The following is a 25,428-nucleotide window of genomic DNA, read 5'->3' as shown; positions in this document are numbered from 1 at the left end:
TGCAGCACCCATGGGTGCCTGGAAGGCCAGCAGTGGGAAGGCTGGAGGAGGACGTGGCCTTGCTATGTGCCACCCTGCTCTTCTCCCAGGATCAGACTGCTAGAAATAGTCCCAAGGTAGCAAAGAGAAGGCAATGAGCACCCAAGACTTCCCAGCTTTGCTTCATGGAGCTTTTTCACTTTGGCAGGTGGGTCTGGATGGGCTGACATGGCCATGCTCTCATCCCACGGGGCTCAGGGAGTGGGGTGGATCTGTCATCCGCACCCCAGTCAGGGCTAAAAATCTCCACCAAGGTGCCAGGACCCACTTTGGTTCCCTGCCACCTGCTTTCCCAGCAATGGGAGACGCTGACAGCGACGGTGCTGCTCCTGCCACCAGCTTTCCCGGTGGCCTTGGTCCCTTCCCCATGCCCCCCACAAGGCTCTGGAGGAGCCCTGTGGGTGCTGCTCCCACCACATGTATGGCTTCCTTTGGGGCTTTTTCTGTGGTCTGGGCAGTTTTATCCAGCCTCAGGTGTAGGGAGAGGATAATGACCCCACGCTTGCACTCTTGGGTGTCACAGCTCTGTTGAAACATCATAACATTCCTCAGGTTGTCCTCTCTAACGATGGCTAATTGAAACTGCTGCCAGGTCTCGGATGTTCAGAAAGTTCCAGCAAGCACCAGAAATACATATTTTCATCCTATTGAGGTGATTACTCAGCTGCTCATGTATTATATTTGCACCCTGAATCTATGCACCAGGGAGCTCGTGGGAGAGCAGCAACCAGAATGGGTTTCTCCAGACCACAAGCTAAGAAAAGCCAGTAGGAAAGGAGTTTCTGTTTGGGTGGAAATGGAGATACAAAACGGTCAGTTGGGCTTGATATGATAAAAGGGCAACTGACTGAGGTGGAATGTTCCATTCTGGAGCCTGAATTGCTTCTTTGAGTTGTGCTGGGGTACATTCAGTGAGGAAATGTCAGTACAGAAGAAGTGTAAAATCCTTCTGAGACACCTGGTGTGAAAGAGTCTGACTTGGGGAAAAAAAACGGGTTTTTTTTATTCCCTTCCTAAAAACTGTGATGAACAAAACAGGAATCCATGACATGTTCGACTCGACATGACTCTGCCTATTTCTGTGTGAGAGAGAAAAAGAAACCCCAACATGATGTTGTGACTCAAAACTGCTGCCCGCTGCCGGCAGCAGCTCCCGTGCTGCTCACCGCCAGCATTCCCACCTCCAAGTCAGTCCGTCCGGCAGCTCCCGCATGGGATGTCTGTCCCACCGCTCACCTGGCTGAACATCTCCTGGTGACTTGGCATCAGGCACCAGCTCCTGCAGGCAGTAATGGGGATAATACCCAGCTTTTAAGGGATGAAGTGCATTGGGCAAGGGAGCAGGTCCCGGCTGCTGGAGCGATTCCTCATCAGCATCTGTCAGGAAAGATTAATCCTAAGTAGGTTGTGGGCTGGCTTCCAGCAGCATTTTTAATAATCAGATGCGATGCTCTGAGCAACCCACAGAAATGAAGTTGCCTCATTACAATGAAGAAATAAATCTGTTGAAAGGAAGCAGCTCATTTGCCAGAGATGTTAAAGCTGGTGACAACCCCAGTTCATGGTCTGACACCCCAAAACCCTCTCCCTGGTTGCAGTATTACCCGTGCCAGCACAGGAGGGATGTGCAACCAGCACAGCACCTGCACAAAATGTAAAGGAGGCCGCGAGCTGGAGCTTGCAAGGTCTTACAGGTAAAAAAGGACAAATTCCTGCCTCCTGAGGAAGGGGCTGGGCTGGGTTTCAGGCTGGGAGACAACACGCCAGGGTTGTGCCTTAAGGTATGACCATAGCTCTGGTGGCACCATGGGAGCAAGCACATTAGCCTGTGCCTCCTCAGCAACATCACCAATCCCCATAGTTTGGGATACAGCTCTTTTCCATCTGCTGGCACTCAGTGCCAAACTGCTGCCTGGTGCTGCCATAAAATCCAGGTCGCTTTGGAATTTGCACTTCATTTTCCTCTACCTGCAGAAAAAAATAGCTGGTTTAGGAAGAAGATACAGAGATATATATATAGAGAGAGATATATTAATGTGCAGCCCTCTTGCACCAGATCATCAATCCTAATCCCATGGGATGCTGTATTGCTGGTGGTGAGAGCCCTTGAGCAGAGGCAGGACCTGAGCACCCAGCCAGCCCTGCCCAGTCCATGGTGGCCAGAGGGGCTCGGACACATCCTAAAACTCCATTAGGGCTGGCAACCCTAACCAGCTGCCTAACCATCCTCATCTTCATTTCCAGCCTTATCCTCCCAGAGGCTCCGCTTGACGCCAGCCCAGCATTAAATGGGAGCTTAACCACCCGGAGAGGCTGGGTGGGATATTAATAGAGCCGAGGCGGAGCACACTGCTTACAGGTCCCAAAATAGGCTGCCGAGGCCAGGGAATGCCTGAAATGGGGGAAGTTCTCGTGAAGGAGCTCCCCAAAAGGGCAGTGAGGGCACAGGCTGGCACGGCTGGAGCTGGGACACACTGGGAGCAGCCACGGTCATGGGGCAGTGTCAGGTCCAGGCATGGGGCACTTGCAGCTGGTGAGTAACGATGCTCTGCCACTGCAGTGAAAACACATTTCTCCTCCCTGGCATTACACACAGGCTCCTGCGGCAACCCGGGCTGAACCCCGTAAGAAGATTACTGGGCTATTAGAGGATTGGGACCGTGGGGAGGATGTTTGGAGAAATTTGCTCTCCCACCCCTTGGGAAGGGACATTCGTGGTCCCCAGTGGGTGCCTTCTGCATGCAGAGCCATGGGTGATGCTGGTGCTGCGCTCCCCATCCCTGTCCCCATCCCTCTCAGCCAAAGGTCGCCAGCAGAGGTGAGAACAAGAGTGCTGTGAAGACATCTGGTCAGGCCCTCAGAGCTCTGGATGGGCTCACGGAGATGATTTGCACTGGGCAAGCCTGAGCCCCCACAGAGCTGGCCACCAACCACGGGACATGGCCAGCTCACCTGGGAAAGCTCCTTCCTGCAGAGCTGGAGGGGTCGCAGAGACTTGCATTTATTTAACCTGAAAGCGTAAGAGGGTGGAAAGAAATCTGGGAGCAGTATCGACAGCGAAATCCCATTATTTGGCATGAAATATGCATGTGCTGTAACTGCAGGGGCTACATCCCAGGCTGGGCATCCTCAGCCCTGGAGAGGGCAGGGAGACGGGCAGCACAGGCAGCTCAGCAGGTCCCATTTTATGTGCTTCCTCATGCTCCTGGGTAGGAACTCCACGACAACACACTGTGCTGCAGCACTTCTCAGGCTGGCAGCAGCAGAGTGTGCCTAAATATATTCCATAGTGTTCATAGTTCAAGGAACAAGTCGAAGCCGTGCTGCCTCTGTGCTTGCCATGTGCAGTGCCCTTTGCATTGCTTCCCTAGTGCTGATCCCATCCAGCTCCTTAAATCCCTGTGTTGACTTGACATTAGGGGTCATTTGGGAATGTTTTATTACCAGCTCCAGGGGGGAAATCCCAGGTTAATTCAGTTTTGCTCGGTGCTGCTCCCACTGCCGGTTCCTATCACTTTCTGGTACTCTCAGGGGGCAAAACTAAAGTTAGAAAGCTGAAAGACCTCGTGGAAATTGCTCACTGGTGGAAAGCCCTCGGGAGGTGTTGGGGTGCTCCAAAGCAGGCCTTAATTATGTCTCCGATTAATTGTTGGTTGCTGTTGGAACAGATTCCATGGGAGCGAGACCTTGGATGTGAGATCACAGCAAAGAGGTTCCCCCTCATCCAGCCTGCTCCTGCCGCAGAACCGGGGTGCCATGGGGTTTGTGAGGTGCTGCCCAGCCTTGCTTCTTGCCAGGAGATAGAGCTCTGTACTCCTCTCCAGAGCTGCCTGTTAGGGATGTCAGGCTCTGGGGAGCATCCTGCCAGCTGCTGCTCCACACCAGTTCCAGCATCCCACTCCTAGTGCAAAGTGAAGAACCTGGCTCCAGCCCGCCAGGGGGTTCATGGAGCTGGACCCCCATGCTTCTGCTGAAGCACATCCTATGGCACGTTCTTCTGGGATACTGTAAAAGTGGATGGGGTTTGAGAGCAGAGGCTCCTGCCTGGGGTGAAGGTGCAGATGTGGCACTGTGGGATACACCGGGCTCTGTTACACAGCTGCTTATCTGTATCATTTATCACCCCTATTCTCACCAAGCTGTGCTCTGGCACCAGGCTCTGGTGTGTCCCCATCCCTCTTCCCAGCCACCCTGGTGAGACTTTGCGCTGCCAAAACACCCTTTGGGGTAAAACAGACCCAGTCCCAAGCCCCAAAAGGGGAGTTTCCATATCCAAAGTAGCTCCATCAGCTCAGCACATCCCAGGAGTTGCTCTGCACTCGCAGTCCCACTTTAAATCAGCACCCAGCTAATTACCTCCAGCAAGAAGGAAGTGTTTGTAGCGAGGATCTGCTTTAAAATGATGCTTTACACAACATAAAAGGATTATTTTGTAATTAGCTGTCTTCTAAAACCTGGCCTATTGAAATTATGATATTAAACCACACACCGTTCTCTGCTTTTTAAATATCATCTGGAAGTTGATTAGTTTGCATTACTAAAAAGCAACCCATTGAAATATTTAATCATCATGAGACCCTTTTCATATAAACGTTAACATTTGAAGGGTTTGGATTTTTTTTTCCTCGGTAATTACTGTAGCTTTGCTTACACCAAAAAAGAATTGTCAGAGCAGTATTACCCTAAGGAAGGGATCAAAACAGTCTTGTGCTTAACACCTGGAGCATCCTTCAGGATGCTGCCTGGCGCAGCTCCAGATAGGAGATAGTGCTTCCACTTCAAGACCAGTGAGCACCCTTAGGACAAGTGTAATGGGATGCAATGTCCCAGGTGGGATTTTCCTTTCTGAAGGGGTAGATCCTGGCTCTGGGAGGATTAGGTGGGAACAGGGTGTGTGAGATCAGGTGATGTACCCCAGGGGATGTATGGTTTTATGCAGGGTGATGAGAAATTTTAGGACAGATGGGGCTGAGCTGCAGACCATGGCAGCAGGATTCTCAGATCCTGGAGCAGGGATGCTTCACAGCTGGAGAGCTGTACATCACCTGTGGACACCTAAAATGCTGTGAGGATGCAGGGCTGCAAGGGCAGGAACACCCCTGGCTAGTAATAAGGGAAAATGGCAGCTTCTGTTATGCTAAATTAAAAGAAGCTTTGTGGGAGGCTTACTGCCTTTAAAACCACATAGAAATGCACATGGGCATCAAGGCCTGAACTGTCATCCCCTGTGCTCAAGACAGGCAGGTGCCAAACTGTGCTGCTCCATACAGTGATGGGCACAGGGTATGAAGGACCCGGCATGCTAATCCATTCTGGTCTCACATACCAAGAAAAGAAGCAAAGCCTGAGCTGGGAGGTGCTGGAAGGAGCAGGATCTGTCCCATGGCTGGACTCTGCCCCCGGCATGAGGAGCAGCCAGCTCCGCTTGTCTTTGTCCGCACTCACGTGGGGAATAAACCATCTGGGTTTAGACACACTTGAAATTCAGCTCCTGCTCCATGTCAGTCATCGGAAATGATGCATTTGTTGTGAAATGAAGCCAAGAGAATAGTGTAGAGAGGTTTTTTTTCAGTATGCCTTAAATAGCCAGAACATTTATTCTGTAGGCAATCAGATTCTTACACATTTCGGTCAGATAATGAGGATAATGTTTCTGGCTTAAGGAAAACTCTCCTAACATCAGCAGAGGGGAAATGCACATTCCAATTTATAACCTTAAGTTACAAATTTGCATGCAAATGTGTATTTAGAAATCTGAAAGAGCTAAATCATACATTTTGGGCAGGCTTTTCCTTGCAAAAGAAATTTTCAGCATGGATAGGACTTTGTATTAAATTCTATTATGTTGCTTAAAAAATAATAAAAGCTATAGAAAAGCAAAGGAGCTCTGTGAAACACAGCTGGGCTTATCCCTAGTGCACATCCTATGTGCAGCTGCACCGGTGGGACCTGGGAGTATCACAAAAAAAGGTCTCAGTTTAACATTTGTAGATTGATTTTTGCAGCCTGTGTGTGTTGCATTTGCCCCCAAGTTTTGGGTTCATTTTATCTTTCAGACAATTTAGGAGACAGAGTGGTGCTGGGGAATGCAGTGGGGCTGGGAAGCCCCAAAACCTCCTGACAGAAATCATGGGTAAATGGTCTCTTCTCCCAGGTAGCAAGAGATAGGACAAGAGGAAACGGCCTCAAGCTGCTCCAGGGGAGGTTTAGTGTGGACATTAGGGAAAATTTCTTTGCAAGAGAGGGCAGTCAGGCATTGGAACAGGCTGCCCAGGGCAGTGGTGGAATCACCATCCCTGAAAGTTCAAAATCATGGATATGAGGCTTATAGTGACACGGTTTAGTGGTGGCCTTGGCAGTGCTGGGATAAAGGTTGAACTTGGTGATCTTACAGGTCTTTTCCAACCTGGCTGATTCTATGATTCGATGGGTCCGTATCCTCTCCCTGCCAGGCAAGCATGCATCCATGGGATTTGGGGTGGATACCACACTGAAAAGCCCTGAAATACTTGTTTTCTTGCCATTTTCCCTTCTAAACACTGTTGTGAGAGTTTGCCTAATGTCTGACCTAAAGGACCGCAAAAACATTTGTCCTCACGAGAGCATTATTTATTTTCCCCATGGAAAACATTCCCCTGCATAACCCAAACCCACAAAGCCTGAAACCACCATTTCCAGCAAAAACCCACCCTAGCCAGTAATGACACCTATTTCTGCTCCAGCACCGTGAGGAAAACTCTCCTCCACGAAATGGCACAATTTAAAATAACTTTGAATACACCTTTAAAATTCTTCCGCTCGTTGTTTGAGAACAAATTTGGTTTTATTTGCAGTAAACAGAAATAGGGTAGATCTGAATTAGACCTCAGGAATTAAGTTCTTCCCTGTGAGGGTGCTGAAGCCCTGGCACAGGGTGCCCACAGAATCTGTGGCTGTCCCATCCCTGGCAGTGTTCAAGGCCAGCTTGGATGGGGCTTGGAGCAACCTGCTCTAGTGGAAGGTGTCCCTGCCCGTGGCAGGGGGTTGGAACTGTGTGAGCTTTGAGGTCCCTTCCAACCCAAAACAGGCTAGGATTCTGTGAGTCCATGAGGTGGCTGATTTATTGCATAACTCCTCTAATGTGCATGGAAAATCAGCTATAAGTTGTGGAAAGTTAACCACCATCATTTCACCTATGTTTGGACTTGGCATCAGCATCCAGCACCTACAGGGCTGGGGAGGGCTTCCCTATGATTACACGTCCCTACAAATGCCATTTGTTTGGAAAAACAGGCAGTTTGTGTTGCAAAAGGTAGGCTGTGTGTCTTGGTACCCATCACATTGATGTTTGTATCCAAGCCCTGCCTGCCCCTGTCCGTGCATGGACACACTGGCACTCGTCACCTGTCCATGTTCTCCCTCGCTGCAGGGACAATGCATTCCTGTGACTCAGAGCACAATATGTGAAGGATCCTCCAGAAGAAAAAAACAATCAGGAAGCAGCAGTGTTGCTAGGGAACAAGACATGAGTGCTCGACTCCTTTTCCCCTAAAGGACACCAACAGAAATCCCTGAATTCCAGGTCACGTGCAATGAGGAGCTTGGCTGGTGGCTCCCAAGCCTCTGTGCTGGCTCCTCCAGGCCCAGGGTGCAACGATGCTGCCATCCTCTACAGCTGTCCAGCACATGGAGAAGACAGTAATGGAGGGTGGATAGGGCAGCAATGCATAATGGGAAGAACAATGATGAAGGATGGAGAAGGAGATGATGGAGGATAGAGACGGCAGTGATGGAGGATGGAAAGGACAATCATGGCAAGTGGAGAAGGAGATGGTGGAGAATAGGAAAGAAGATGATGGAGAGAGCAGCAACAATTGGTGGAGAGGGTGATGATGGAGGATGGGGAGAGCAGTGATGGAGGATGGGAAGGACAACAGTGGAGAGCACCTAATTGGAGGGAGCAGTTAAACAGAAATAACCAAAGCCTGTGGTTGTGGCCACTCACTTGACCCAGAAGAATGCTCATTAAGCTTTAATGCAATCTTGCACCGGTGGAGATTATTTATGAGCCTCCAGCGTTCCTGCATCATTAGACTCAAAAAAGGTATAAATTATGGATCACACTAATGACAAGCAGAGTGTTAAGGGCCTGCCTGCATAAGGGGAAGGTGTGTGTGTGACCATCACCTGGCTGGTGACTGCCCGCGTTCCATCCACATGGTCCACCCAAGCATCCTGGGATTGTTGATGTGGCTGCAAGCACCGCGGTTGCCACCACAGCCACCCTGCAAAGCACAGATCCTCCTCTGCAGTGGGATCTTCCTTGTGGAACTCGAACCTGAATCCCTGTGAGTGGCCACGTGTGGTTTTGGAGTAATGAAGTGACTCTCACTCACATTGTCTTCCTGCTCGGGAGCCAACCAGCTTCTGCTGCTAAACATAACTCTGACTTTGCCTTTTTTTTTTTTTCCTGAAAATACTCCAACTATTTTCCAAAGCAATGCCCCAGAGGATGCTATTTTCATCTCCCCAGTGGGCTGAGGAGCCAGCTCGTTTTCTTCCCACCAAAATAGCTGTGATTTTACATGGATTCCTCATTTCTTTTCGGGTTGCTTCCTATTAAGATCCTCTGGCAGCCAGGGAAAGGAGGCTCCCTGGTGCTGCCCTGTTCCTGAGCTAACACATCTCAGACTTCATGGACTTGCTGGTGCAGTGCTTTTTTCCCTGCAAAGATTCTGATTTTCTAGAACTTTATACTGTGTAGCACTGACAGTTGCAGAGCTGATGGTCTCATTTTTTCAAGGGACATCAAGTGAAGGGAGTTTAAAACATGCCGCCAAGATAACAGGATTGCTGCTAGTGCTGCAAAATGCCACCTGGATCTCTCTCCCAGCGAAGTCTGCTTAGGGATTGCAGTATTTCCCAGATTAAGCCATTTTAAAGAATTTGGCAGCACAGGGGATGCTGGCAACAGTCAGTGCTGAGATCCAGCTCACCATCACGAGCACTGCCAGCAAAGGCTGAAATTTCAGGTTTAATTCAGAGCAAAGACATTCATTCAGGTCCCCATGGGGTTATTGACTCCGGGAAAGCATGGGAAGCTTCAGCTCCAGGAAATGGGTGGTGGGCAGAGAAGGAGGATGGACATGCAAGTGGGAAGCTGAGAAGGTTGACTGTGGGTAGAAGAGCCCTGAAAAAGCAGAGCAGCCCTCACCTCTGCTCCACATCTCTGCCTTTGCATCGTCAGGGATATGAAGGATGCTCTTTGCTATGAAACCAGAGCAACAGCGCGCTGAGCCGAGCTCCTGGGCTGAGGCTGCAGCTGCTGCATTAAACATGAGCAGACAAATCCCCACGAGCAATCCACCGGCTGCTGCGCATCCTGCAGCAGCTTTTAACAGTTTAGGGGCCAAATTCAAACCCTTCACACTGGACGATTACCTACCCTGAGAGCTTGCAGGCAGAGTCATGGGCTACGTGAGCCACTGTGCTTTATATTTCTGTGGCACTGAGGGCTCAATTTCTTTGCCCACAGTAAACACCACTGTATTTGAGAGGTTTCTTGCTGGAGCTGAGCACCATGGGGTGGATGCTCAGAGAGGAATTTGACATCTGGCTGTGAACCAACGACTTTAAAGATTTTAATCTAAAACTCTCTGTAATCCTATGATAAACACAACCTGAGCTTGTTCTCTGAGTCACCCTTTTGCTACCAAAACAACCCAAACTTCAATAATGACCCGTAAGCCTTCTAGACTGGCTCAATGCTGGGAAAACAAGGGGATGTTTGTACATATGCAGAGCTGCAATTTAATCCTGCCTGGCTGGAGGAAGAGTGCAAGAGGCTGGCTTCCCTCAGGAAAATATCAACCAGCCCCTTCTTCCTTTGGCATTGCTTTTCTGAATCAGAAGTTGGCCAACTTCAGCCTCTGGGGAGGACGGTGCTGACAAAGGCCCCAAGTCCAGGTCCCAGTTGGAGACCTGATACACTGGGATACTCCAGCCCCTTCTACCCACCTTCAGCCCACCATGGTCTTCCTCTGAACCAGATCTGAGCTTTCCCACATTGCAACTTTGCCCCAGAATTCATTATCCATCATTTGCCTTTGCCATTAGCAGGGTGTGGGACCCAGATCCCTCTTAGCTACACCAACTCTTTTTTTCCTGCCACAGCCACCTTGCTTAACATCTCCAGTCCTTCTTCAGCACCAGCACCCTACCAGACCCTGCCTTTTCCCTGTACCAGGCACCTGCCCGCTCAGACACTGGTTTAGCCCTGCCAAGGGATTAGGATTACACACACTGTCAGGCAAAAACATGCCTGGGGAAGAAAGCTCTTAGTGTTGTATTATTTTTTTTTCCTAAGTAGGTAAATACCCCTGTTGAATGAAACATGAATGTCCATATTTGGGGTCAGGATGGGATTTGGGGCTGTAAATCTCTCCCCAGGCCAGTATACTCCATCATGTTTAACCTGCAGTGACCTAGGCTGGAGCATGAGATCTGTGTCTCAGGTGTGCATAAAGCTGGTAGGCACATCCATCTCATTCATCCCATCCATCCCATTCATCTTATCCCATCCACCTTGTCCATCTTGTTCATCCCAAAAAGCAAAGGGACTGAAGGGACAAACCTGCTGTAAAACCCAGCTGCTGAACATCAGCATACCAGGTCAGCAGCCACCCTGGGAATGGTCTGGGCTTCTGTGGAGGTTAATTCATGGAAATGTTTCCTATTAGGTTGATAGGGAGGTCAGTGCCCACTTCCAGTACTCTTTTATTCACGGGGTATTTAAATATGCTGATTTTTCAGCATCCCAAAGGGAAAACCAAAAAAGCAGCCATATAGAATAAATAGTACAATGAAACAATGAATGTGCTGATGTAGGTGAAGACCAGGGAACAGCAAGAACTTGGCTCTGGACCTTGCAGTGGCCACAAGACCATCTCATGTAATCCATCATGAGCCTACCAGGCACAAAAAGTAGCTGAGCACACAAACAATGACCATGCAACTTCACAGTAGCATTTTCCCAAAGGGAAACATCTACATCTTGGGCAGGGGAAGCTGTGAAAGGCACCCAAAGGTTCACAGGCACAGTGAATGGATGGGGAGCACCCTGGGAAGAGCATAACACTTTTTAAGGTCCTAAGCCCTACGCTTACTGATTTTGCTCCCAGGACTGGAGGAGAGGGATGCAATCAGAGCAATGATGGTTCTGGGCAGAGGCCAGGAGATGATGGAGACAGAGGTTCCACTACCAGGCTCACAAGGTGGTTTGAGTCAGTGAGAAGCAACGCATCACTAGTCGTAATTTCTTTGCATCTCTTCCTTAATTTCTTTTCTGTGACTGTGCATCAGCATCACAGCTTTAACACTGGTTAATTTTTCTGTTTGCTTGCTGATCTTATGGTATTTCTTCTTTGGTGGGTTTGGGTTGTTTTGGTTTTTTTGTCCTTTAAGCTTGACTGCAAAACCAGAAAAGTTGGAAAAAACATTCGGAAAAGCAGATAAATAAGATAAGATCATCTTACAATTCAAGGGGTTCCAGGAGCAAAGGCTTATGGGAGAAAATCCCATGAGGATCATAATTCCCACCACTGTGAACTCAGACCCTGCAGCAGGGTCTCTACAGGCAGAGCAGGAGACCCCGGCACATCAGCCCAACTGGTTTTGTGGGTCTCCCCTAGACCCAGCACAAAGAAATAACAACGTAAATCCCGGCAGAGGTGGTGTGGTGAGAAGCATTTTCATGTCATGAAAAATGCTCTTCAAATAATTGCTTTGCTTCATCTGGTGCCATTTAATGATGGCAAGCCAGAGTAAAAATTCATTTCAAGGTGAGCCAATGTGACACTGGGGTTTCTGTTTTTCCACTAAAGTAAAAAACATAACTCCTGTAGCTGGAGCAAAACAATTCATCCCACACTCGGAACTTTTTGTTTGGTTTTAATATTTAATTGAGGCAAGGTAATTTTGTGATCAAAGGCCAGTTCAAGGTCAACATTTGCAGTGTTTCCCTTAGAATATGGTGAAATAAAAGGCTCTGACATTTTGGGAAGGCACATAGATGGTTTTCCTGCTGCTCTGTGTTAAAGCATTAGTGTGAGAACCTCCCCCCAGGCCGTGGTTTGCCTCTTCATCATCATCTATCATTCCATGATTTCTCATGGCAGGAGCTGCCAAGGCATATCCCAGTGGAGGTATCAGCCTTGCCTGGAACTGGCTGGCATGCTAGCCCTCATGCAGAAGTGGTTTTACACCATATTAAGGCCCCCCAAAATGCAGCTTTGACCACCAGAGCCCAGTTGAGGGCATCTGAGCCCATCAGCAACATACATAAAAGCCTTCCTTTGTGACTCCTGTAGTTAAGTTTCACAGGGTGACGATGTGACTGACATTTCTACTTGCACTGTACTGGCTATTCCCAATAGCGTCCTTCTGTCCAGCCTCTGCCCCACATGCTGGGATAGATGGTGCTTCTTCCCAGGTTCAGAACACACCATGGTGCTGTATGGCACTTTTCAAAGCTGTTTTTCCTTAAACCCAAGTGTTTTCCAGCTTTACCTTCTGAACTAAGCTCTCAAACTGAGCATGTCCAGCGACAGATGAGTCCCACACCAGACGAGTCTTCACAACCATAGCAGAGGGCAGTGTCTGAGGGCAGTGCCCCCATGGGGGACAGGGGATGTGAGTGACAAGCACATTTCAGGGCCATCGGGGTGATCCACATCCAGCATCCAGCCCTTCGATGGTGTCCAGCCACCTCTCACCGTGCCCGTCCTCCCATGGCCTGACAGTCTCCTTCCCATCACATATCCAGTTGCCTAAAGTACCCGCTCACCGGAAAACACATGATATTCCAGAGACAATTAATATTCCAGGAATATACAACTCTGCTTCCTATGCTTGTACATTTGTAACCCGAGTCTCTCTGCTCACTTCTTCCCCTCCTCTGCAATGTCCTCTGGGGACAGCCGAGGGCTGTTGGGGGGTGCAGCCCCTCACCATGGCTTGGACCCACATCAGCCCTCCTGGGTCCCTCCTTTCTGGGGAAGGGCTGATCTCAAAAGCAGCCAGAGGCCACGGGCAGCATCCCAAGGAGAGCTGCCTTTCTCCTCCCTGCAGCTCAGTTTTCCCTGGGGAGCCATGCCCTTGCCTTAAATCTAAAAGGCATTGCAAAGGCTGAATCAGGATTAGCTGAGAAACCCCCCCAAAAAAGGTCCAGAGATTATGTTTCCATTTAATTAGCCACAGGGCTTTGCTTTACTTCCAAAGACAAAACACACACCGATGCCAAGGAGACTCCTGGGCACCACGTGTTCACACTCATTCGAACTAACTGCATCTTCCACAGCCCATTTCATTACTCCTTATCTGCTCTGAGCAGGGTGATTAACTTGAGCAGAGAGCTCATTGGAGGTCACCATGCCACAGGCTCTACATGGACTCAAGTGATTTTCCATCTTGAATGCAAAGACCAGGAGCTAGAAGAGGCAGGGCCAGCCGCCACTTGCATTCACCTACACCAGTGTTATTCTCCTCAAAACCCCCTCCTGACCATCTGTCAGATGCCTAAGCCTGCATTTATAGTGGTGGAAACCTGAGCACTGAAAAAATAATGCCCAAGAGCAGCAGCATCCTAGGAGTTACACCAGCAAAGGCTGAAACACTCCCAGCCCAGCGCTCCCAGGTTCTGCTGGAGCTGGGAAAAGATCCCATCCCACCCAGAAATCACTTCCAAAAATATTTCCATTCCACACGACAGGTACGTCATGGCCATTCTTTGCAGAAGAAGCAAAGCCCATTCCAGCCCAGCCAGCAGCCTTGCAACTGGCCTGAAAGAAAGGAGTGAGGAGCTTCTGAGTCAGGGAGCAGATCACAGAATCCCAGATTGGTTTGGGTTGGAAGGGACCACAAAGCTCATCCAGTTCCAACCCCTGCCACGGGCAGGGACACCTTCCACTAGACCAGGTTGCTCCAAGCGCCGTCCAAGCTGGCCTTGAACACTGCTAGGGATGGGGCAGCCACAGCTTCTCTGGGCACCCTGTGCCAGGGCCTCAGCACCCTCACAGGGAAGAACTTCTGCCTAAGAGCTCAACTCAATCTTCCCTCTGTCGGCTTAAAGCCATTCCCCTTGTCCTGTCCCTACAGACCCTTGTCCAAAGCCCCTCTCCAGGTTTCTTGTAGCCCCTTTAGGCACTGGAGCTGCTCTAAGGTCTCCCAGAGCCTTCTCTTTTCCAAGCTGAACAAGCCCAGCTCCCTCAGTCTGGCTCCAGGGCAGAGGTGCTCCAGCCCTTGTAGCATCTCTGTGATGACAAGCTCCATTCTGCAGCTGAGGCTCTTGGCAGGTAAATGTGTTGCAAAGCTGGTTCTGGTTCCTGGTCTGGAGAAGTCCCCAGCAAAGGCAGCACGGGCACAGACACAGCTTTCCTGTCCCTGCATGCCCCAGCTGGTCCAGTGGTGTGTGACACCAATGTTCCCAGCCCTCACGTGCTGAAATGCTGCCTCTGTACCAACACATAACACTAGCTCAGCCCATCTACTCTGTATTCCGACCTTGAAAAGCATCCTCTTTAGGTGCGTTCCTTCCTTGCAGACACTGGCAGGTGTTGGGCTGGGTACTGCTTTCTGTGAACAGGTTTTCCATTGGGAGCCAGCAATCTGGGCAATGGGAGGATCACACACCCAAGTAAGCAGAGAGGGGGATGTACAGCATGGGAGGGCAGGAGGAACCCAGGTTTGTAAGGAAGGGTGGGAAGTAGCAAGGTCCCTGGGCTGGGTGTCACAGTGCCCGGTCCTCCTCCTGGCAGTTTGCTTTCTGATTTTAGGACACGATGCACTTAGCGCTGCATTCTGGCCATGCGGGATGGTCATGGGCTCAGCTCAGCTAACTCCCAGTGCCTAAGAGCTGGATTTCTACCCCTAAGTCCTACGGTCCCTTGTAAAGCACATAACCAGGAGAGAGTCACAGGCAGCACAAATTACAGCAGCCACCCCAGCACACCCCTGCATTCATACTGCTTTCCTCCTGAGATGATAAAATAAGCCTGGAGTGACTGATCCCAGCTGTGGCTGTCAGATTCCAGCTTCTGGCATGAGGGGACATGGCCCCTGTGGGCCAAATCCTGCTCCCTCCCACTTGCACCAACCCGTGAACCTCCAGTTCAAGCTTGCAGCAGAAATGAGGCAGGACAAATCCCCTCTGCCCTGGGTGGGATAGACCAGTAGTGTATCAACTGCTACATGTCCTGGGCCATGCTGCCATGGGCAGCTCAAAGGCATCAGGCTCAGGGCATTGCATTTCCAAGAGGCAGGTGACTCACCTGCACTGGGGCTGATGGAGACATCCAGGACATGGCTTTCACTACCTGCCTCTAGACAGAATGAATCCCCACCTGGAGATGCTGTGCTGTCTGCGTTGTCCACACAGAAACTTACAACGCAATTTAATGCAGCATTAAAATCTGAGCAACCCTTAGGGGAAGGAAAAACACAGACACCCCCAAAACCTCATGAAGCAGCTTGGCTTCTTCTTGAGCCTGTCTTAGTCCTGCTCCCTATCTCAGCCAGGGCCTGAACATCCCAGGGTTATATAAGGTGTTCTCTTCACATCCTGGGATGCCTTTGACACTCCTCTGAAACCACATGAGACACCCCTGCAATTCCCTAGGTGAGGAATAAATGGGAATTATATCCCCCTCCCTCCAGGGCAGCACCCCAAATGAGCGCAGCACCTAGCAGCATCCCAGAAGCAGTTCAGCACCCAGCAGAACCCCAAAGACAGCACAGTGCACATATTCAGTGGCGGCTCATCCCACAGCAGGTCTGTGTTCCCTCTGACCTACAGTCCCCCCCTGCCATGACACAGGGGCCAGCATCCACCCTATGGACCACCCTGCCTCGCTGGCAGCTCCTCCCCATCTTTTGCTGGGTTTCTATGGAAACCAGCATAGCACATACATGCCAGCCAGGCTGGGCAGCTCCCAGGCTCGGCGGATGGCCCACATCAGACACTGCATCTCCGTGGGCACATCTCCCTCCCACCCTGGCTGGCATTGCCCTGAGCCCATTGCTCCTGGCTGGTGGCAGCAGTGAGGAGCAGCAGGGCAAGGAGCAAACCCATCTGCTTGGTAATTCAGAGGATCCTGTAAGCACACATGCCTTGTTCTCTGCCTGATGCACTTGCAGGTGGCATGTGAAAACAGCCAGCTCCTCGCCTGAGGTGATGCAAGAGATGCATTCCCAAGAGAGGAATAAGACCCACATATGCAGCTTTATGTCATTGTAAGTTGTTGCCCCTAGGTCTCAAACAGATTTCTGGCAAATAATCACAGCCCTACTATCCTCACCCGGAGCCCTCTCCATCCTACACACATTGCCTTGCAGCTCAGCTCTTCCCCCAGGCTGTTATTTAGCAGTGTCACATCATCATCTCAGCTGTGTAAGGAGGGATGAACGCTCCAAGCAGCTCAGAGAGATGCTGCACCGGCTCTCCTCCATCCACTGCTGCAGAGAGATTGAATTGCTCTATGGAGCTGGGCTAGCAAAGAAGCAAGAGCTTGTTCCCACGGTGCCAGCCTGCAGAGCTATTCTTACCACTGTTAAACTTCTCCAGGATCTGGAAGTCCTGTGGTTCCCCTATGCTATTAAACCCTTTATGAAACAGAAGTTTTGACAAATACCCAGTTTACCACACTAATCACTCTCCCTCAGGTTTCAAGACATGTCCTTCACGCCTTCTCCACCCTTAACTCACAAGTACGTTTGCAAATGCAGGTGAAGCATCTGTCACCTGCCAGACAAAACACACCACTGGAAAGGGAATTCTTATCCTTGCCCCTCTCCAGCAGTGATGCAAATCCTGCTCACAGTTTGAAGGAGATGCTTACCCACTTCTACCGTGGGAGCCTCAAGACAAGTGCTCTGCTGGCAAATACATCCCCAGGAAAAGGAGGAAAGAAGACATGACCCCAGACCTGAAAGCCGTGTGGAGCTGCAGTGGTTCCTGGCAGTGTTAGCAGCCATAATGACACTGACAAAGATTTTTAAACCCTCTTACAAATCCTGTGGGTATCCTCTGGGACAGAGTTATCTCTAAAGAAAACATTCAGATTCAAGGAAGGGCACAAAAAAGAAGGCTGTAACACTATCAAAAAGGAGATATTGTTTCCAGCTACATCCATCTGTGGGGCTGGTCTCATCTTGAATGGAAATCATGAGGTCATGGTGGGGAATGTAGAAGAGTGGTATCATTATGTGTTGCATGAACAAATTTACTCGTAATAAAAGGCAGGCTGGTTTTGTTTGGTTTGCCAGCTTCTGGACTGGTGAAGGAGTATGGAGAAAACCTCTACTCACTCTCACCCCTGTATGTTCCCACATCACATACTGACTGATGACCAGTATCACTTGAAACTCTCTGGGGTCAACAGGAACTTGCCTTGCTTGGGTACAGCTCCACAATTACCCAGCACCTCACTATTTAAGCAGGCGCTTATCAGCAGACATGCAACTAGTACCATCGACTGGAACAAAACTTGGGCAAATCTCCTTGTTAAGCACACAGCCAAGTGTTTACTTCCTCTAACAGGATCTTGAAAATACTCTGTTTACCAAGGCAGAAGTAGAGTTTAGGGTTCTTTCTGCAGCCCTGAACTTACAAGCTCCTGAAATCAGGCCCTTTTGAGTTGCTTCACTGCTGTCTTTGCTTTCTGATTGCATACTATGCAATAAGTATGCCACATCTTTTTCCCCAAGAGCCCCAAACCTTGTATTTATTTCTTGAAAATTGCTATGCCATGCAAATAACTCCAAGAGTGCCAGCCGGACAGAGCACATTTTCAATGCCCAGGGCAGAGGATTAGGAACAGCCTCCATCATTCACAACTGCTCTGCGCCAAGCAGGAAAAAAGTTTCGTACGGAATTAGAAACACAGCTCCTGTTCCTGCCTGCAGATTTGTGTTCTGTGAATACAGCCAGAAAGAATTAAAGACAGAAAAAAAAAAGAAACTTGGCAAGCAAACACTCGTTCACTTTGAATGAATCTGCTTTGACCAACAATGGCGAGGTTTCCACATTTTCAGCCTCGCCAAAAACCTGTCTCATGCACGGTCAGCAAGGAGAGGTCCTGGGGGCCACAGGAAAGCCCCAGTACCACAGTGAAGATGCTGCCAGTGGGAAAAAAGTGGGTGCCAGTATATTCTGATACAGAAATGCATGGTAATTCTCAGCTGGCCATGGCACTGGGGGGTAATGTTGCACACTGGTGTTTTCTAGTGATCCCTGATTCTCCATCCCGAGTCCATCCATATCCATTGGGTGTCCTGGTTTATACAGGACTGCAAACTCCATTTCTGAAGCAGTGGGATGCTAATCTATAATCAATGCTCTGGAAACAAAATGCTCTGGGATCTTATCTTAATGCACTGATTGCAATATACTCCTGAGTGATTCCTCTATTTGAACAGCGCTAGTCAAAACACTTAATGTCTTGAATTTCATTGGGTGGATATCACTAGTGAACTACTTCTGTGTTTTCAATAGTTCAAAAATTGGTGGCTGAAGGGTGAAGGGAATCATAACATCTTCCCTGCAACCTGCAGAGAGAGAAGAGGGAAGAGCTCTGTTAGATAAATGATTCATTACCCAGCCTTCTCCCAGGCTAGGTGCTCATGTTAGCATCTTAAGGAACTGTCTACATGTGGCTTCTCTAATTGCAGTCAGTGATGCCCTGCCAGGGCAAGCAGTGCCCTGAGGCTGGCACTGCATGAGCAAGGTGTCCCCTGCTGCTGGGTACACCCTCAATGACACCTCCTTTGAGGAGAGAGGCACCCCTCCTTGACTTTAAGTAAACAAGCCTGCTTCCACAAGACACCCTGAAAACCAGAAACCCCTATCTCATGCGAAGTTAAACACATGGGAAAGAGAAACAAATAGGAGTTATACATCTCTACAGGGTGAATGTATATATTATTGACACCAGCAAGATGCAAAAGTCTACTGATGGGTTGCTATACATATGTTCCTGAAAGAGTAATTATCCCGTCAAGTTTCCAGCTCTTGATGACGCAGAGGATAAACAGAAGTTTCCTGCTTGGGGTTTCATAAACACTCTGAGCAGATAAACACTCATAAGCAAGGGGCTTGGGACGGGGAGGCAACAGGCAGCAATCCTCTTTTATGAGATTGGAAAAATGGTAATCTGCTAAATGGGTATGGCTGGTGGGCTGATAAACAGAGCTCCTGGTCATTACGGTGATGAGCTCAATAGAAAAAGTGTAATCCCAGCCCAACTGCTGCACTGCCTCTTCCCCCCTTTCCCAGATCATCACATTAGGCTGATAGGAGAAAATAAACAAGATCTCTTTGTGCCAGGTTGTGTAATGTCATTGAACAGAAGCATAGAGCTTTGCACTTTCAGCTGGGGGCATCAGTGACTTCCTACCCTGAATCAGGGGAAAAAAAAGCTCAGTCTTCCCGCATGCAACTTGTGTCCTCTCGTCCCTCCTCTCATGGAGCATCCCTGAGGCATCACAGCCAGGCCAGCCTTGCTGAGAAGACCAACACCCCCCTTTACTGCTGTGTGCAGAGGGAGAGGTGTTGGGGGGAACCCAAACCAGAGCTCCAAGGCATATATACCCACAGCTTAGGTATTGTTCTGGTTTTTTTTCTCACAGTTCCCTCAGTAGGGCTGCAAAGGAGCACTTTGCCTCTGAGTGCATATGAATACTAAACCTTCTGAGTGGCAAAACTGCAGGCTGGGAACAGATTAAAGACAGAGGACAAAATGTCATTTGATGTGTTTTTGTTTAGTCTCAAAATGCAGGGGCTGGGGTTGGAGGGAAGTAGAAGGCCATGTAAAAAGCTGTAGGCAGCATGACAATTAGTGATAGGATAATGACTACCCAACAGCACTGCAAAGCCGTATGGACATCACAGACCCACAGCACCAGCCACATCAAAGAAATCTAACTAGTATCAAGTTCCACCAGCCAACCATCAAATCAAATCAAAGCAAAGGGACAAGCTCCCCATTTCTGGGAACATACCCACAGTTATTGCTCCAACCCATTGCAAACAAAGAGCTGTCTGCAGTTTGATTAGAAGCTCGTAAGGCTTGTGCTAATGGAAACAGAGCCAGAGGGATGGCAAGTGCATGGCGAGCGGAGGCAGTTCAGGGAAGTTAGTTTGTAAGGTGACAGTTTTTGGGAAATAGTTTTAAATACAGAGAATAACGAACAAACCTCAAGCATTCATGGCATTTTGGGGGATGTATTTTGCATGAAACAGAAGACTAAACCAACAACCAGTTTGTACAGTAACAATAAACAGCGTAGGAATAAAACAAAAAGAGGATTATCACTGAAAGAGGCTCCTGCATACACAGCACTGAAAGTGCAGGGGAGCAGATATGCCCTTCTTCCTGCTATCTGCAAGGCTGGTTATAAAAGATGTCAAACTACAGATAAAACAGCAAGGTAAAAAGATGAAAAGGAGGTTTTTGTGGCTAAGCCCGTGATTCACATTCAAGCACTAGATTCCAAAAATAATTCTGAAAATCGTGTTCCTCCCCTTTCCTCACCTGAGCAACTCCTGACTCTGAAGCTGGCTGTGGGATAGTTGTGGATACTTAGGTTCAGGATTCACAGGAAGAAAGGGTGGATTTGAGGTCCCCTGTGCCAGGACTGGGTTTGGCTGAGCTCAGGCTCCAGCAGGAGAGACTGTGGGGTGTAGGGCCATCGTCTGCTCAGAGGTGACCAAAGCCACAGGAAGGTGGAAGGAGTGGGCATGATTTACCCTGGACTTCAGACAAGCTTTTGATGCATAGCACATGAAAGCTTTGCTAAAGGGATAGTAAAACAGGATTGCAAAAGAGTGATTCTTGGAAAGATAAAAAAGCTGAAAATGGAATCAAAAGTTGCAGGGATCACACATGCTTCTGTGGCAGCAAAACTTCACTGCCATGAGTCCTGCAGGCTTTGGAAATAGGAGGCAAAGTGAGATGGAGCAGGCAGCATGGATTGGTAACCATGGGAAAACAGCAGCAGGGCTTCAACTCCTGAAACCAGTGTCTGAGGGCTACATAAGGAGCTTGTGCACCACACAAAATGCCTCAGCATCTGATTTTCTCCCTTCTCCTGCTTGCCCCAGGAATATCGATCCCTCCCCCCTCTGCCACTAGCAGAGTACCCCAAGGGGGAGTGGGAAATATCCCTTGCTGGGCGTCAGGGGCAGGGAGTGATCACCATAGGATCTTAATCCCCAAAGGAGTGCAAGATGTCTTACTAAGAAACATCAAGAAGTTTCCACTCACCAGTTTGATCTAACTCAAGCATTATTTAGCTGGCCTTAGAAGGGAAAGGGGTGGGTTTAGGGAAAAAAATATCTAATTCTCCATGCATTTAAATGGTTGAGAAAAAGAAAATTCCCCGTCTTTGCACCTAACAGACAGACCCTTTTCTACAAACATCTTCAGCCCACCACAACCTCAATGCAACACCCAACACCAGAACAGGCAGAGGCCCTGCAAGCAGCCATCCAACGGCCGTTGCCAGAGCTGGGAAGAGCAATCACAACTCCAAAATAGACCTCCTCCATCCCCCCCCTTCCTGAGGCTTGGAAGAGGTCCCAAGAGCTCCGGTTTGTGCTATGCCATCCCTGCTCTTCCTCGCTGGGAGTCCCTCAGTGGGTGTGTGGAGGCAATGCTCCTGGTTGCTTCAAAAGCCAGCCAAGGCTTCTCCCCACAGCAGGGGCTCAAGGTATTCTGCAGCCAGCTTTTAACAAGCATCTAGTGAGATGAGAAATGGCATATATGGTATATTTCAATAACACTTCATTGAAAAAGGCAAAAAAAGAAGCCCTTGAAAGCCTACTCAGTACATGGGGTTGTGTTGGAGGTGTTTACACAAATGCTGAATCATTTTCTCCTGCTCTTGCAGGGATGAAATGCTTCAAGGACAGTTGGGGAGCCTGAGTTGGGTCTGTATGTCTGCACCAGCCTGCACACAGGGCTGTTGTATTGAGCTTCCAAATCAGACACGGAAATCATCCCTTCTTCCACTGAAATGCAACCTGTTCTGTGGGAAAAACTGTAATTTTAACATATTCTAATTTGGGGGGGATTGTGGACCCAGTGCAGTACAAAATTTAAAGTAAGAAGGTGAGCTTGCCTCTAGCAATTGAAATACAAGAGAGGAGCCAGGGGGAGGATGCAGACAGAGGGATGCAGACAGGAGGATGCAGGAGTATGGGACCAAGTCTCCTAATTTAGGACAAGAAACAGAGATTTTGCTCCAGCTGGGATCTGGCATACGGCAAGCCAGGGCTCAAATTCCTCCACATCCTCTCTTGTCACACAGGACCTTGCAGTGTCAGGGGCTCTACAAAACCCAGAACAAGTAACAGTCCTTCCTCTACATACCAATAATGGACATACCAATAGTGATACCCAATTCTTCCTTCCCGAGGGAACTGGGAAGCTTCATTAATGGCAAATTTTAAGGATCCTTGAAATCAGTAGCTGAAACAAGCTCCAGAAATACAGAGCAGCTTTATTTTTAAAATGGATATGCAGTAAAATCCCTCCCTGTACTTTCTGAAAAGGGCTTTTTCCCAGTCTGGAAAGGCTAGCTGGGCTACCAGTGCTAGGAGAAGGGAGGGAAAAAGAGAAAAAACAGAAAACCAAACCCAAGACAAGACAGACAAAGATGGTTTTTCTTTTTATTAAGAAGGATGATATTAAAATGCTGAAAAGTCCTGCCATGATACCATAAACCAGAATGCAAGGAGAAAAGTGGAGCATTTTCTGCCAGGTAAGCAATAGCAGGAGGTGCTGAACCTCCCCGAGCGTCCCTGCTTCATGCACCACCTGCACTGGCATCGCTGCAGCAGGAACAGAAGTGGTGAGCTATGGCCAAGCAACTTGCCAGCGCTGCGGGGATCCCAGGAGCTGGCTGGAAGCAGCCAAATAGGAGGGCTCTGCTGAAGAGGGTCCTTAAAATGAGGTAATCTGGTCAGACTAGGTATCTTCTGGGGCTAAAACAAGCCTCCAAGCACAACCAGAGCAGGAAGGATGCAGTTCTGCCCTGGACAGAGAGTTTATTCCAAGCCTTGCTCTGCTCCTGTCATTGTCCCATCCTCCACAAGGCCACGTGTTTCCCTGGCGAACTCTGCCACCGTCAAAAGCCTCTAGAAATGAGTATTTACCTCCAAAAGTCTACTGCTCATCATTTCCATTAACCTATTGCATTCTCTTTTCAGGGTGTAATTTAGCTCTGGTTTATTTAGAGAGGGCTGAAAGGAAGCAACACAAAGAAGAAAAACAAAATGGGCTGAACAGAGCACGAATGAGATCAGTTTGTTCTTGGGAAAGGTATAATTCATGTTACAGACAGGACTGAATAATTCTTTGGATGTATTTGAAAGGGACTGAACCTATTTTCTGAGGTTAAGCAAAGCTTAGGTGCCAAATGATGAGCCACACCAAGTTCTGCAGAAGACATATACCAGATGGACACAGCTGGGCTTCATCCATCAGTCATTCAGCACTTTTCAAGTAATTTGCATTTATTCCTCCTATTCCATAAGACAACAAAGCCTCTGAAGAACACCTTCTCCAAATCACCCATTTCTACATAATCAGAGCCAAAAAATATGAAGCTATCAAAATGAGACACTTTGGTCAAGGCGTCCAAACACAGTTTTCCCCAGTGTTGTCACGACTTAGCTTGTCACCAGAGGATTAGTTTCAGAAGACAGTGGTGGATTTTGGGTTTTCAATGGCTCTAAGGACAGGTAGAGGAGAAAGCAGGGAGAGAGTATCTCTCCCCTCCTCTGCAGCCTTACTGCTCCTTGTAAACGGGTGCCGCAGCAGGATGGAGAGAGGGATGTGCTGAAATGGGGTGAGGTGGCACTGGGGAGCTGAGCCCTTTATACCCTCACAGGTGTGGGGCTGGGAGGAAGGAAACACAGCCAAACAATGAGCTTCAGGAAGTGACTGACTGAAAGCAAGCGCCTGACTCAGCAAATATCCACTGGAGACAAAGTTCCCACCAGCCAAGGCAGCACCTCAGTGGCTGCAGCTTGTGATTCCCTTCATGTGGATACTCAGGGCTGAGGTGGGTGGCTTGGCCAAGATGCAACCCATTCATCTTCCGCATGAGAAATGTGACCTCTGCATCCAGCACAGAAGCAGAAAGGTCCAGCAACAGCACCCTGAAGGGTCAGACCCAACCTCAGCCATAGAGTGAGGGCACATCACATCCTATGGGCTGGGGTTTTGGCTCAGGCATAGAGGGAAAGAAAAAGCCTTTTTAAAACACTCAGGGCTGAGGAAGGTGGTACAGCAATGGGCATCTTCTCAGCTCTCATCTAAGAGGTGTTTTCCTCTCCCATGACTTTCCATCTGTGTAGCATTCAGTGACTGCACAAACACCATCTCCCCTCCAGGACCTTAAGAAAGCTCCCTTTTTTTCATTTGACTTTACAGTTTGGGTTTTGGCTCCCAGAGCATGCAGCAGCACCCTGTGCTGGGGCACACACGTGGGACCCCGCCACCAGTGGAACACAGCATGCAGCACATGTCCTTACATTGGCCATGTCCAGATGCAGAACCAACTGGAAATATAAATAACTAATAAATTATCACTAAATAATGCATTTTTCCTCACTTCTTGTACTTGCTCCATGCTCAATCGCCAAGTGATCTGGAGCTCCTTGGATTATAGGTGGACTCTGGTAACAAATGGGGCCTTGAGCAAACTGGTCTCTAATGCTGATAAGCCCTCCCCACCCACCCCCCTACACCTTTTTCACTCCCCTGCCCCCAAATGGGAGATGTTTTAGGAGATAAACACTGCCTTTGGGAAGCTTCAGCTCCATGTCTGGCCCCCAGTGCTGTCTCATCCAGGGCTGTGGTTCACAGGGCAGAGCCTTCTAAGCCCATTTAGATGCCCACCACTGGGTCCCAGAATTGTTTTGCTCCAAAAGGCAGAAACAACATTTTTCTATTTGCTGAATTTTCCCAGAGGATTCATCTGATTCCTCTGCTTCCCCAGCCAGGATTTCCAGGAGGAAGGAAGTCTCCTTCCCAGTGAGAGTAATCAAGCATCTCACTGGCAAAAACACAAAGTGGCCATTCACACACCCAGCACATTGCACCATCTACACATGAACAGGAGTGCCTGCCATGCTCCCTCCAGCCATGCACCCATCTCCCGTCTTAAGGGCTTTGGCACAACACGTCAGGCCCCCTGTAGACACAACAGCCATGATTTTTCAGGGAGTCACTGCAAAACCAGGAATGACTGTGCCTGTTCCCATGCCAAAAGGTAAAGCTGCAGGCTGGCCTGTATCTGTTACCCATCCTGAGTGGCAGCAGTGAGAAGTGGCTTTTCAGCCCCCATGGG

This window comes from Neopsephotus bourkii, unplaced genomic scaffold (assembly GCF_033783945.1).
Source record: "Neopsephotus bourkii isolate Nb327-2 ecotype Australia unplaced genomic scaffold, CSIRO-AGI_Nbou_v1 NB_1863, whole genome shotgun sequence".
Classification (NCBI taxonomy): Eukaryota; Metazoa; Chordata; class Aves; order Psittaciformes; family Psittacidae; genus Neopsephotus; species Neopsephotus bourkii.
The sequence above is the reverse complement of the archived record's forward strand: the minus strand, read 5'-3'. Positions refer to the sequence as shown.